The following is a 12448-nucleotide window of genomic DNA, read 5'->3' on the forward strand; positions in this document are numbered from 1 at the left end:
AGGGAAGGGGGAGAGAGAGGGAAGGAGAGCGACTGGGAGAGGTAAGAGGGAGAGAGGGAGGGAAGGAGAGGTAAGAGGGAGAGGGAAGGATGCAGGACGAGACAGGGGGAGGGGGTTTTCCCTTTTCTCTTTTTATCCCAGCGGTTCTCTCCTTCTCTCTGCTCGGCAGGCGCTGAGATGTGAGGAATCAACAACAGCAGCGAGCCTCGTCTCCCGGGGAGACCAAATAAAGAAATTAAACTGTAGTAAAACCGAGTACCTTCATCTCACATTGGGCTTTACTGAACCTCAAGGGCCCGTTTCCCAGACACAGTTTCCCAGTCCTGCACTAAAAAAAACATTCTCAATAGAGATTCTCCTTTGAAAGAATTTTAAAAAATCCAGGACTAGATTTAATCGGTGTCCAGGAAACCGTCTCCAAGAGACAGGTGAACACTTGATCACATGGAATCTAATCTAATCTACTATACTAATCTAATCTACTCAGTGATGATTGGTACTAAGGGGTACATCTTTACAAAATCTAATAATCAAAAGATCTAGAGAGTTACATTTACAGGGGCAATAAAAAGTAGTTTATCTTGTAGATGAGGAGAATATCTCTGAGGCACACTGACACATGAAAATGAGTGCCCTCTGCCTCTCTAACCCAGACCTCTATCAATATTTAAAATGCACTATTAAGGACTATCAAGGGGGAAACAGAGACATTGAGGATAAAACATAACAGTTTCTATTTTGAGAGGCCTCAGTCTTTTAAGCCCGTTTAGTGAGGCTAGGAGCAGAGTCATCTTAAAGGGGAGGCTAGGAGCTGAGCTCTCTTAAAGGTGAGGCTAGGAGCTGAGCTCTCTTAAAGTTCAGGCTAAAGCTGAGCTCTCTTAAAGGTGAGACTAGGAGTTGAGCTCTCTTAAAGGGGAGGCTAGGAGCTGAGCTCTCTTAAAGGTGAGGCTAAGAGCTGAGTCCTCATAAAGGTGAGACTAAGAGCTGAGTCCTCTTAAAGGTGAGGCTAAGAGCCGAGTCCTCTTAAAGGTGAGGCTAAGAGCCGAGCTCTCTTAAAGGTGAGGCTAAGAGCTGAGCCCTCTTAAAGGTGAGGCTAGGAGCTGAGCTCTCTTAAAGGGGAGGCTAGGAGCTGAGCTCTCTTAAAGGGGAGGCTAGGAGCTGAGCTCTCTAAAAGGTGAGGCTAGGAGCTGAGCTCTCTAAAAGGTGAGGCTAGGAGCTGAGCTCTCTTAAAGGTGAGGCTAGGAGCTGAGCCATCTTAAAGGGGAGGCTAGGAGCTGAGCTCTCTTAAAGGGGAGGCTAGGAGCCGAGTCCTCTTAAAGGTGAGGCTAAGAGCCGAGTCCTCTTAAAGGTGAGGCTAAGAGCCGAGCTCTCTTAAAGGTGAGGCTAAGAGCCGAGCTCTCTTAAAGGTGAGGCTAAGAGCCGAGCTCTGTTAAAGGTGAGGCTAAGAGCTGAGTCATCTTAAAGGTGAGGCTAGTAGCTGAGTCATCTTAAAGGGGAGAGCTGAGTCATCTTAAAGGGGAGGCTAAGAGCTGAGTCCTCTTAAAGGGAGAGCTGAGTCATCTAAAAGGTGAGGCTAAAAGCTGAGTCCTCTTAAAGGTGAGGCTAATAGCTGAGTCCTCTTAAAGGTGAGGCTAATAGCTGAGCTCTCTTAAAGGTGAGGCTAAGAGCTGAGCTCTCTTAAAGGTGAGGCTAGGAGCTCAGCTGTCTTAAAGGTGAGGCTAGGAGCTGAGTCCTCATAAAGTTGAGTCTAAGAGCTGAGTCCTCTTAAAGGTGAGGCTAAGAGCCGAGTCCTCTTAAAGGTGAGGCTAAGAGCCGAGCTCTCTTAAAGGTGAGGCTAAGAGCCGAGCTCTCTTAAAGGTGAGGCTAAGAACCGAGCACTATTAAAGGTGAGGCTAAGAGCCGAGCTCTCTTAAAGGTGAGGCTAAGAGCTGAGTCATCTTAAAGGTGAGGCTAGTAGCTGAGTCATCTTAAAGGGGAGAGCTGAGTCATCTTAAAGGGGAGGCTAAGAGCTGAGTCCTCTTAAAGGGAGAGCTGAGTCATCTAAAAGGTGAGGCTAAAAGCTGAGTGCTCTTAAAGGTGAGGCTAAAAGCTGAGCCATCTTAAAGGGGAGGCCAAGAGCTGAGTCCTCTTAAAGGGGAGGCTAAGAGCTTAGTCCTCTTAAAGGGGAGGCTAATAGCTGAGTCATCTTAAATGTGAGGTTAATAGCTTAGTCCCCTTAAAGGGGAGGCTAAGAGCTTAGTCCTCTTAAAGGGGAGGCTAAGAGCTTAGTCCTCTTAAAGGGGAGGCTAAGAGCTGAGTCCTCTTAAAGGGGAGAGTAAGAGCTGAGTCCTCTTAAAGGTGAGGCTAAAAGCTGAGTCCTCTTAAAGGTGAGACTAAGAGCTGAGTCCTCTTAAAGGGGAGGCTAAGAGCTGAGTCCTCATAAAGGTGAGGCTAGGAGCTGAGTCCTCTTAAAGGTGAGAGGAAAAGCTGAGTCCTCTTAAAGGTGAGGCTAGGAGCTGAGTCCTCTTAAAGGTGAGACTAAGAGCTGAGTCCTCTTAAAGGTGAGGCTAATAGCTGAGTCCTCTTAAAGGTGGGAGCTGAGTCATCTTAAAGGTGAGGCTAAAAGCTGAGTCCTCTTAAAGGTGAGGCTAATAGCTGAGTCCTCTTAAAGGTGAGGCTAGGAGCTGAGCTCTCTTAAAGGTGAGGCTAAGAGCTGAGCTCTCTTAAAGGTGAGGCTAGGAGCTGAGCTGTCTTAAAGGTGAGGCTAGGAGCTGAGTCCTCATAAAGGTGAGGCTAAGAGCCGAGTCCTCTTAAAGGTGAGGCTAAGAGCCGAGCTCTCTTAAAGGTGAGGCTAAGAGCCGAGCTCTCTTAAAGGTGAGGCTAAGAGCCGAGCTCTCTTAAAGGTGAGGCTAAGAGCTGAGTCATCTTAAAGGTGAGGCTAGTAGCTGAGTCATCTTAAAGGGGAGAGCTGAGTCATCTTAAAGGGGAGGCTAAGAGCTGAGTCCTCTTAAAGGGAGAGCTGAGTCATCTAAAAGGTGAGGCTAAAAGCTGAGTCCTCTTAAAGGTGAGACTAAGAGCTGAGTCCTCTTAAAGGTGAGGCTAAGAGCTGAGTCCTCTTAAAGGTGAGACTAAGAGCTGAGTCCTCTTAAAGGTGAGGCTAAGAGCTGAGTCCTCTTAAAGGTGAGGCTAAGAGCTGAATCTTTAAAGGGGAGGCTAAGAGCTGAGCCCCTAAATGTGAGGCTAGGAGCTGAGCTCTCTTAAAGGTGAGGCTAGGAGCTGAGCTGTCGTAAAGGTGAGGCTAGGAGCTGAGTCCTCATAAAGGTGAGATTAAGAGCTGAGTCCTCTTAAAGGTGAGGCTAAGAGCCGAGCTCTCTTAAAGGTGAGGCTAAGAGCCGAGCTCTCTTAAAGGTGAGGCTAGGAGCTGAGTCCTCTTAAAGGAGAGACTAAGAGCTGAGTCATCTTAAAGGTGAGGCTAGTAGCTGAGTCATCTTAAAGGGGATAGCTGAGTCATTTTAAAGGGGAGGCTAAGAGCTGAGTCCTCTTAAAGGGGAAAGCTGAGTCCTCTTAAAGGTGAGGCTAATAGCTGAATCATCTTAAAGGGGAGGTTAAGAGCTGAGTCATCTTAAAGGGGAGGCTAAGAGCTGTGTCCTCTTAAAGGGGAGGCTAAGAGCTGAGTCCTCTTAAAGGGGAGGCTAATAGCTGAGTCCTCTTAAAGGTGAGGCTAAGAGCTGAGTCCTCTTAAAGGTGAGGCTAAGAGCTGAGTCCTCTTAAAGGTGGGAGCTGAGTCATCTTAAAGGTGTGGCTAAAACCTGAGTCCTCTTAAAGGTGAGGCTAATAGCTGAATCATCTTAAAGGGGGGGCTAAGAGCTGAGTCCCCTTAAAGGTGAGGCTAATAGCTGAGTCCTCTTAAAGGAGAGGCTAGATGCTGAGCTCTCTTAAAGGTGAGGATAAGAGATAGGCTCTCTTAAAGGTGAGGCTAGGAGCTGAGCTGTCTTAAAGGTGACGCTAGGAGCTGAGTCCTCATAAAGGTGAGACTAAGAGCTGAGTCCTCTTAAAGGTGAGGCTAAGAGATGAGCTCTCTTAAAGGTGAGACTAAGAGCTGAGTCCTCTTAAAGGGGAGGCTAGGAGCTGAGTCCTCTTAAAGGTGAGACTAAGAGCTGAGTCATCTTAAAGGGGAGAGCTGAGTCATCTTAAAGGGGAGGCTAAGAGCCGAGCTCTCTTAAAGGTGGGGCTAAGAGCCGAGCTCTCTTAAAGGTGAGGCTAGGAGCTGAGTCCTCTTAAAGGTGAGGCTAAGAGCTGAGTCATCTTAAAGGTGAGGCTAGTAGCTGAGTCATCTTAAAGGGGATAGCTGAGTCATCTTAAAGGGGAGGCTAAGAGCTGAGTCATCTTAAAGGGGAGAGCTGAGTCATCTTAAAGGTGAGGCTAAAAGCTGAGTCCTCTTAAAGGTGAGGCTAAAAGCTGAGTCATCTTAAAGGTGAGGCTAGTAGCTGAGTCATCTTAAAGGGGATAGCTGAGTCATCTTAAAGGTGAGGCTAGGAGCTGTGTCCTCATAAAGTTGAGTCTAAGAGCTGAGTCCTCTTAAAGGTGAGGCTAAGAGCCGAGCTCTCTTAAAGGTGAGGCTAAGAGCCGAGCTCTCTTAAAGGTGAGGCTAGGAGCTGAGTCCTCTTAAAGGTGAGACTAAGAGCTGAGTCATCTTAAAGGTGAGGCTAGTAGCTGAGTCATCTTAAAGGGGATAGCTGAGTCATCTTAAAGGTGAGGCTAGGAGCTGAGTCCTCATAAAGTTGAGTCTAAGAGCTGAGTCCTCTTAAAGGTGAGGCTAAGAGCCGAGCTCTCTTAAAGGTGAGACTAAGAGCCGAGCTCTCTTAAAGGTGAGGCTAGGAGCTGAGTCCTCTTAAAGGTGAGACTAAGAGCTGAGTCATCTTAAAGGTGAGGCTAGTAGCTGAGTCATCTTAAAGGGGATAGCTGAGTCATCTTAAAGGGGAGGCTAAGAGCTGAGTCATCTTAAAGGGGAGAGCTGAGTCATCTTAAAGGTGAGGCTAAAAGCTGAGTCCTCTTAAAGGTGAGGCTAAAAGCTGAGTCATCTTAAAGGTGAGGCTAATAGCTGAATCATCTTAAAGGGGAGGTTAAGAGCTGAGTCCTCTTAAAGTTGAGGCTAATAGCTGAGTCATCTTAAAGGGGAGGCTAAGAGCTGAGTCATCTTAAAGGGGAGGCTAAGAGCTGAGTTCTCTTAAAGGTGAGGCCAAGAGCTGAGTCCTCTTAAAGGGGAGGCTAAGAGCTGAGTCATCTTAAAGGGGAGAGCTGAGTCATCTTAAAGGGGAGGCTAAGAGCCGAGCTCTCTTAAAGGTGAGGCTAAGAGCCGAGCTCTCTTAAAGGTGAGGCTAGGAGCTGAGTCCTCTTAAAGGTGAGACTAAGAGCTGAGTCATCTTAAAGGTGAGGCTAGTAGCTGAGTCATCTTAAAGGGGATAGCTGAGTCATCTTAAAGGTGAGGCTAAAAGCTGAGTCCTCTTAAAGGTGAGGCTAAAAGCTGAGTCATCTTAAAGGTGAGGCTAATAGCTGAATCATCTTAAAGGGGAGGTTAAGAGCTGAGTCCTCTTAAAGGTGAGGCTAATAGCTGAGTCATCTTAAAGGGGAGGCTAAGAGCTGAGTCATCTTAAAGGGGAGGCTAAGAGCTGAGTCCTCTTAAAGGGGAGGCCAAGAGCTGAGTCATCTTAAAGGTGTGGCTAAAACCTGAGTCCTCTTAAAGGTGAGGCTAATAGCTGAATCATCTTAAAGGGGGGGCTAAGAGCTGAGTCCCCTTAAAGGTGAGGCTAATAGCTGAGTCCTCTTAAAGGAGAGGCTAGATGCTGAGCTCTCTTAAAGGTGAGGATAAGAGATAGGCTCTCTTAAAGGTGAGGCTAGGAGCTGAGCTGTCTTAAAGGTGACGCTAGGAGCTGAGTCCTCATAAAGGTGAGACTAAGAGCTGAGTCCTCTTAAAGGTGAGGCTAAGAGATGAGCTCTCTTAAAGGTGAGACTAAGAGCTGAGTCCTCTTAAAGGGGAGGCTAGGAGCTGAGTCCTCTTAAAGGTGAGACTAAGAGCTGAGTCATCTTAAAGGGGAGAGCTGAGTCATCTTAAAGGGGAGGCTAAGAGCCGAGCTCTCTTAAAGGTGGGGCTAAGAGCCGAGCTCTCTTAAAGGTGAGGCTAGGAGCTGAGTCCTCTTAAAGGTGAGGCTAAGAGCTGAGTCATCTTAAAGGTGAGGCTAGTAGCTGAGTCATCTTAAAGGGGATAGCTGAGTCATCTTAAAGGGAGGCTAAGAGCTGAGTCATCTTAAAGGGAGAGCTGAGTCATCTTAAAGGTGAGGCTAAAAGCTGAGTCCTCTTAAAGGTGAGGCTAAAAGCTGAGTCATCTTAAAGGTGAGGCTAGTAGCTGAGTCATCTTAAAGGGATAGCTGAGTCATCTTAAAGGTGAGGCTAGGAGCTGTGTCCTCATAAAGTTGAGTCTAAGAGCTGAGTCCTCTTAAAGGTGAGGCTAAGAGCCGAGCTCTCTTAAAGGTGAGGCTAAGAGCCGAGCTCTCTTAAAGGTGAGGCTAGGAGCTGAGTCCTCTTAAAGGTGAGACTAAGAGCTGAGTCATCTTAAAGGTGAGGCTAGTAGCTGAGTCATCTTAAAGGGGATAGCTGAGTCATCTTAAAGGTGAGGCTAGGAGCTGAGTCCTCATAAAGTTGAGTCTAAGAGCTGAGTCCTCTTAAAGGTGAGGCTAAGAGCCGAGCTCTCTTAAAGGTGAGACTAAGAGCCGAGCTCTCTTAAAGGTGAGGCTAGGAGCTGAGTCCTCTTAAAGGTGAGACTAAGAGCTGAGTCATCTTAAAGGTGAGGCTAGTAGCTGAGTCATCTTAAAGGGGATAGCTGAGTCATCTTAAAGGGGAGGCTAAGAGCTGAGTCATCTTAAAGGGGAGAGCTGAGTCATCTTAAAGGTGAGGCTAAAAGCTGAGTCCTCTTAAAGGTGAGGCTAAAAGCTGAGTCATCTTAAAGGTGAGGCTAATAGCTGAATCATCTTAAAGGGGAGGTTAAGAGCTGAGTCCTCTTAAAGTTGAGGCTAATAGCTGAGTCATCTTAAAGGGGAGGCTAAGAGCTGAGTCATCTTAAAGGGGAGGCTAAGAGCTGAGTTCTCTTAAAGGTGAGGCCAAGAGCTGAGTCCTCTTAAAGGGGAGGCTAAGAGCTGAGTCATCTTAAAGGGGAGAGCTGAGTCATCTTAAAGGGGAGGCTAAGAGCCGAGCTCTCTTAAAGGTGAGGCTAAGAGCCGAGCTCTCTTAAAGGTGAGGCTAGGAGCTGAGTCCTCTTAAAGGTGAGACTAAGAGCTGAGTCATCTTAAAGGTGAGGCTAGTAGCTGAGTCATCTTAAAGGGGATAGCTGAGTCATCTTAAAGGTGAGGCTAAAAGCTGAGTCCTCTTAAAGGTGAGGCTAAAAGCTGAGTCATCTTAAAGGTGAGGCTAATAGCTGAATCATCTTAAAGGGGAGGTTAAGAGCTGAGTCCTCTTAAAGGTGAGGCTAATAGCTGAGTCATCTTAAAGGGGAGGCTAAGAGCTGAGTCATCTTAAAGGGGAGGCTAAGAGCTGAGTCCTCTTAAAGGGGAGGCCAAGAGCTGAGTCCTCTTAAAGGGGAGGCTAAGAGCTGAGTCCTCTTAAAGGGGAGGCTAATAGCCGAGCTCTCTTAAAGATGAGGCTAAGAGACGAGCTCTCTTAAAGGTGAGGCTAAGAGCCAAGCTCTCTTAAAGGTGAGGCTAAGAGATGAGTCATCTTAAAGGGGAGGCTAGGAGCTGAGTCCTCTTAAATGTGAGGCTAAGAGCTGAGTCTTCTTAAATGGGAGGCTAAGAGCTGAGCCCTCTTAAATGGGAGGCTAATAGCTGAGTCATCTTAAAGGTGAGGCTAATAGCGGAGTCATCTTAAAGGTGAGGCTAATTGCTGAGCCATCTGAAAGGTGAGTCAGAGAGCCTAGCCCTCTTAAAGGGGAGGCTAATAGTTGCGTCACGTTAAAGGTGAAGCTAAGAATGTTTCGATTTGATAATGATGAGTCAAGACCTGCAAGACGTGTGAGAGAAAAACTGGAGGCCATAAGAGAGGTCTGGGAGAAGTTGGTGGAGTGTCTGACATTACCTCTACAACCCCGGGCCTGAAGTAACAGTGGATGAACAACTGGTTCCATTCAGAGGTACATATTCATTTTCATATCTGTAATGTAAGTGATTTTCACTGTTCATTTAATTATGTATGGCTGGAATATCATTGATTTATGTGATTGTTTTATGTGACTCTGATACTAATTACTGATTGTTAGCAGCTCCAGCAGCTCCTTTCTTCTGTGTTATGTATCCTTTAGGCAAGTCAGTTAAGAACAAATCCTTCTTCATCATGACGGCCCTACCCCGGCCAAACACGGACGACACTGGGCCAATTGTGCGCCGCCCTATGGGGGACTCCCAATCACGTCCGGATGTGATGGAGCCTCCTGAAGAGGAAGATCACCATGGTTGTCACGGTTAGAAAGAACAAGAGGCCGTCTCATCAAAGGTTGCCTTCACCCCCACGTTTCTTACCTCCCAAAGAGGAACAAGCCTGAGCTCCCCCCTGCACTCCTCACAACAACAGGGATAAGAGGCCGTCTCATCGAAATTTCTCCACCACTCTACTTTCTTACTTCCCAACAAGGAACACGAATGATGTTCTCCTGAGCACACTTATAGGCCAAAGAGTTGTGAAGTCGGTGAGATGGAAGGACATCCTAGCAAGGTTAAGTAGGCCACTCCTGCTGCGTTGTTGCTTTAGATGTATTTTAGCCCAGGCTCACTCAGCCCAGTCTCTCTCAGTCCAGTCTCTCTCAGTCCAGGCTCACTCAGCCCAGTCTCTCTCAGTCCAGGCTCACTCAGCCCAGTCTCTCTCAGTCCAGTCTCTCTCAGTCCAGGCTCACTCAGCCCAGTCTCTCTCAGTCCAGTCTCTCTCAGTCCAGGCTCACTCAGCCCAGTCTCTCTCAGTCCAGGCTCACTCAGCCCAGTCTCTCTCAGTCCAGTCTCTCTCAGTCCAGGCTCACTCAGCCCAGTCTCTCTCAGTCCAGGCTCACTCAGCCCAGTCTCTCTCAGTCCAGTCTCACTCAGCCCAGTCTCTCTCAGTCCAGTCTCTCTCAGCCCAGTCTCTCTTAGGCCAGTCTCTCTCAGTCCAGGCTCACTCAGCCCAGTCTCTCTCATCCCAGTCTCTCTCAGTCCAGTCTCTCTCAGTCCAGTCTCTCTCATGCCAGTCTCACTCAGCCCAGTCTCTCTCAGCCCAGGCTCTCTCAGTCCAGTCTCTCTCAGTCCAGTCTCTCTCAGGCCAGTCTCTCTCAGTCCAGGCTCTCTCAGTCCAGTCTTTCTCAGTCCAGTCTCTCTCAGGCCAGTCTCTCTCAGGCCAGTCTCTCTCAGCCCAGTCTCTCTCCGTCCAGTCTCTCTCAGCCCAGTCTCTCTCAGCCCAGTCTCTCTCAGTCCAGTCTCTCTCAGGCCAGTCTCTCTCAGCCCAGTCTCTCTCAGGCCAGTCCCTCTCAATCCAGTCTCTCTCAGTCCAGGCTCACTCAGCCCAGTCTCTCTCAGTCCAGGCTCACTCAGCCCAGTCTCTCTCAGTCCAGTCTCTCTCAGTCCAGTCTCTCTCAGTCCAGGCTCACTCAGCCCAGTCTCTCTCAGTCCAGTCTCTCTCATCCCAGTCTCTCTCAGTCCAGTCTCTCTCAGTCCAGGCTCACTCAGCCCAGTCTCTCTCAGTCCAGTCTCTCTCAGTCCAGGCTCACTCAGCCCAGTCTCTCTCAGTCCAGGCTCACTCAGCCCAGTCTCTCTCAGTCCAGTCTCTCTCATCCCAGTCTCTCTCAGTCCAGTCTCTCTCAGGCCAGTCTCTCTCAGTCCAGTCTCTCTCAGTCCAGGCTCACTCAGCCCAGTCTCTCTCGGTCCAGTCTCTCTCAGTCCAGTCTCTCTCAGTCCAGGCTCACTCAGCCCAGTCTCTCTCAGTCCAGTCTCTCTCATCCCAGTCTCTCTCAGTCCAGTCTCTCTCAGTCCAGTCTCTCTCAGTCCAGTCTCTCTCATGCCAGTCTCACTCAGCCCAGTCTCTCTCAGCCCAGGCTCTCTCAGTCCAGTCTCTCTCATCCCAGTCTCTCTCAGTCCAGTCTCTCTCAGTCCAGTCTCTCTCAGTCCAGTCTCTCTCATGCCAGTCTCACTCAGCCCAGTCTCTCTCAGCCCAGGCTCTCTCAGTCCAGTCTCTCTCAGTCCAGGCTCTCTCAGTCCAGTCTCTCTCAGTCCAGTCTCTCTCAGGCCAGTCTCTCTCAGGCCAGTCTCTCTCAGCCCAGTCTCTCTCAGTCCAGTCTCTCTCATGCCAGTCTCACTCAGCCCAGTCTCTCTCAGCCCAGGCTCTCTCAGTCCAGTCTCTCTCAGTCCAGTCTCTCTCAGTCCAGTCTCTCTCAGGCCAGTCTCTCTCAGGCCAGTCTCTCTCAGCCCAGTCTCTCTCTGTCCAGTCTCTCTCAGCCCAGTCTCTCTCAGCCCAGTCTCTCTCAGCCCAGTCTCTCTCAGCCCAGTCTCTCTCAGTCCAGTCTCTCTCAGGCCAGTCTCTCTCAGCCCAGTCTCTCTCAGGCCAGTCCCTCTCAGTCCAGTCTCTCTCAGTCCTCTCACAATGTCTGATAGGAGGAGAGGAGAGGAGAAAGAAAGTGTGATGTCAGAGGTTTTACTTGACACGGTTGAATATTGAATTTTGTGTGTGACCTGCGCTAAATGCGTGTGGCTGTAGCAGTCAGGGGACGCCCTGAGGGGGCAGAGAGAGGACCCGGGTACCTCGGGTAAACCAGCTGTCTGTCAGACCCTGGGTCCATAGGTCCCTGGGTCCATAGGTTGTGCACTATGTAGGGCATAGGGTGCCATTTGAGATGCAATATAGGGTGGGCAAGGACTAGACAGGGAGGGGACAGACAGGGAGGGGACAGTCAGGGAGCAGAAAAACAGGGAGGGGACAGACAGGGAGGGGACAGTCAGCGAGGGGACAGTCAGGGAGGGGACAGTCAGGGAGGGGACAGTCAGGGAGGGGACAGTCAGCAAGGGGACAGTCAGGGAGCGGACAGTCAGCGAGGGGACAGTCAGGGAGGGGACAGTCAGGGAGGGGACAGTCAGGGAGGGGACAGTCAGCAAGGGGACAGTCAGGGAGCGGACAGTCAGCGAGGGGACAGTCAGCGAGCGGACAGACAGGGAGGAGACAGACAGGGAGGGGACAGACAGGGAGGGGACAGTCAGCAAGGGGACAGTCAGGGAGGGGACAGTCAGGGAGGGGACAGTCAGCAAGGGGACAGTCAGGGAGGGGACAATCAGCAAGGGGACAGTCAGGGAGCGGACAGTCAGCGAGGGGACAGTCAGCAAGCGGACAGTCAGGGAGGGGACAGACAGGGAGGGGACAGACAGGGAGGGGACAGACAGGGAGGGGACAGTCAGCAAGGGGACAGTCAGGGAGGGGACAGTCAGGGAGGGGACTGTCAGGGAGGGGACAGTCAGCGAGGGGACAGTCAGCAAGGGGAGAGTCAGGCAGCGGACAGTCAGCGAGGGGACAGTCAGGGAGGGGACAGTCAGCGAGGGGACAGTCAGGGAGCGGACAGTCAGCGAGGGGACAGTCAGGGAGCGGACAGTTAGCGAGGGGACAGTCAGCGAGGGGACAGTCAGGGAGCGGACAGTCAGCGAGGGGACAGTCAGCGAGCGGACAGTCAGGGAGGGGACAGTCAGCGAGGGGACAGTCAGGGAGCGGACAGTCAGCGAGGGGACAGTCAGGGAGCGGACAGTCAGCGAGGGGACAGTCAGCGAGGGGACAGTCAGGGAGCGGACAGTCAGCGAGGGGACAGTCAGCGAGTGGACAGTCAGGGAGCGGACAGTCAGCGAGGGGACAGTCAGGGAGGGGACAGTCAGGGAGGGGACAGTCAGCGAGGGGACAGTCAGCGAGGGGACAGTCAGCGAGGGGACAGTCAGGGAGAGGACAGTCAGCGAGGGGACAGTCAGCGAGGGGACAGTCAGCGAGGGGACAGTCAGGGAGTGGACAGTCAGGGTCTAGGAGGCTGACAGATGGACTCCACTCTAAGATATGATAAAGTTCCTCCCTTCCTCCTCTCGTCTAATCAGGATGGAATAGGGGAAGATAAGAGGCTTAAAGGGAACGACAGAGCTTACTGCTGGTGGAAAGGGGGATGGGAGAAAGATAGAGAGAGGAGGAGGAGTGGGCAGAAAAACAAAACCTCAAGGGCTCTATAATCCTAAAGTGAAAGAGTTGTGACTCTGAGACGCACCATCTGACAAGATGCATTAAAGGTGGGGGAGGGAGATGGGAGGGGAGGAGAGGGCGAGAGGGGGGCGAATTAAAGGGAACGATGGGGTGGAGAGAGAGAGGGTGCGAATTAAAGGGAACGATGGGGTGGAGAGAGAGAGGGGAAGAACGGGGAGGAGAGGGAGAGAAGGGAAGAGAGGGC

Source organism: Oncorhynchus nerka, linkage group LG22 (assembly GCF_034236695.1).
Source record: "Oncorhynchus nerka isolate Pitt River linkage group LG22, Oner_Uvic_2.0, whole genome shotgun sequence".
Classification (NCBI taxonomy): Eukaryota; Metazoa; Chordata; class Actinopteri; order Salmoniformes; family Salmonidae; genus Oncorhynchus; species Oncorhynchus nerka.